This window comes from Pistacia vera, unplaced genomic scaffold (genome assembly GCF_008641045.1).
Source record: "Pistacia vera cultivar Batoury unplaced genomic scaffold, PisVer_v2 Contig574, whole genome shotgun sequence".
Lineage (NCBI taxonomy): Eukaryota > Viridiplantae > Streptophyta > Magnoliopsida > Sapindales > Anacardiaceae > Pistacia > Pistacia vera.
In genome coordinates, this window is record NW_022196417.1 from 187,057 (window position 1) to 188,346 (window position 1,290).

A 1,290-nucleotide genomic window follows, 5' to 3' on the forward strand; every position below is an offset into this window, starting at 1 on the left:
TTTAGTTTGATTCTTTAGGTTTAACCCATAGAGTTTGAATGAAGTCAAAACCCTACCCGTTTGTTTGAATTGATTTATCCCGTTTTAAATATTGCTTTCATAGTTTAAGTTTATTTTAGTAAAGTTTTGTTTTAGTTATAGTTTAAATTGCTCCCTTAAATCCAAAAGAATTCGATTGCTTCAACTTGAAATGGTAGAAAACTTAGTGCTTAGCAACAATCCCCATGGGAACTATACTCACTCATCACTCTATTACTTGTGCGACTAGTACACTTGTTACATGTTGCATGTTGTAGGAAACACGCATCAATTTTTTGGCGCCGTTACCGGGGATTGAGCTTTAAGTTAACATTGAGTTTTTCTATAGTTAGCTAGATTGAAGTTTTAATTTTTGTTTTCAATTTTCAGTTGGTTTGTGATCTCAATTTCTCTTGTTAATTCTATATAGTTTATGCGAAGAGCGAGACGTCAGCCAGTGGTTCCTATTGATCTTGAGATTGAGAGAACTGCCAGACGACTTAACAAAGAGAGATGAGAAAGAGAGGATTTAGTGGTTGAATCAGAAGAAATAGTTGTTGAAATGGCAGAACCAGAAAACAAGACACTAAGGGAATTCTCAGTTCCTACGGTTAATGGTAGTGGGTCAAGTATCACTAGGCCTACAGTGCAAGCCAACAACTTTGAGATTAAGCCGACTATCATTAAGATGATCCAACAGTCGGTAAGGTTTAATGGGGATTTGAAGGAAGATCCGAATCAGCATATTGTGAACTTCTTGGAAATTTGTGACACCTTCAAGTCAAACGCAGTGTCAGATGGCGCCATTAGGTTGAGGTTATTCCCATTCTCATTGGGGGATAAAGCAAATGGGTGGTTAATGGCATTACTAGCGGGGACTGTCACAACTTGGAATGATCTAGCACAGAAGTTCCTGACCACGTTCTTCCCTCTATCAAAATCAGCAAAACTGAGAAATGATATCACATCATTTCTACGAGATGAATTCGACTCATTGTATGAGGCCTGGGAGAGGTACAAGGAATTGATGAGGAAATGTCTACACCATGGGTTGCCAGTTTGGCTTCAAGTCCAAACTTTCTACAATGGACTAAAATGGACGATGGGTAACGTGCAAACCATGGTGGATGCAGCATCAAGAGGAGCCTAGCAGAATAAGACACCCAGAGGAGGCTTATGTGTTGTTGAGGTTTTGGCAAGCAATAACTACAAGGACCAAATGAAGAACAATATCAAGAAAATCTACGGGTCTTCATGAAGTTGATGTCTCAA

The 1,290-nt window shown here is 38.8% G+C and overlaps 1 non-coding gene across 1 annotated transcript; it reads right to left on the reverse strand.

Moving 5' to 3' along the window:
* Positions 1 to 964: 964 nt before the first annotated feature.
* On the reverse strand, positions 965 to 1,071 carry LOC116109178. The gene has a single exon (XR_004124739.1). It is a non-coding gene; the product is annotated as a small nucleolar RNA R71 (small nucleolar RNA).
* Between the last annotated feature and the right edge of the window lie 219 nt (positions 1,072 to 1,290).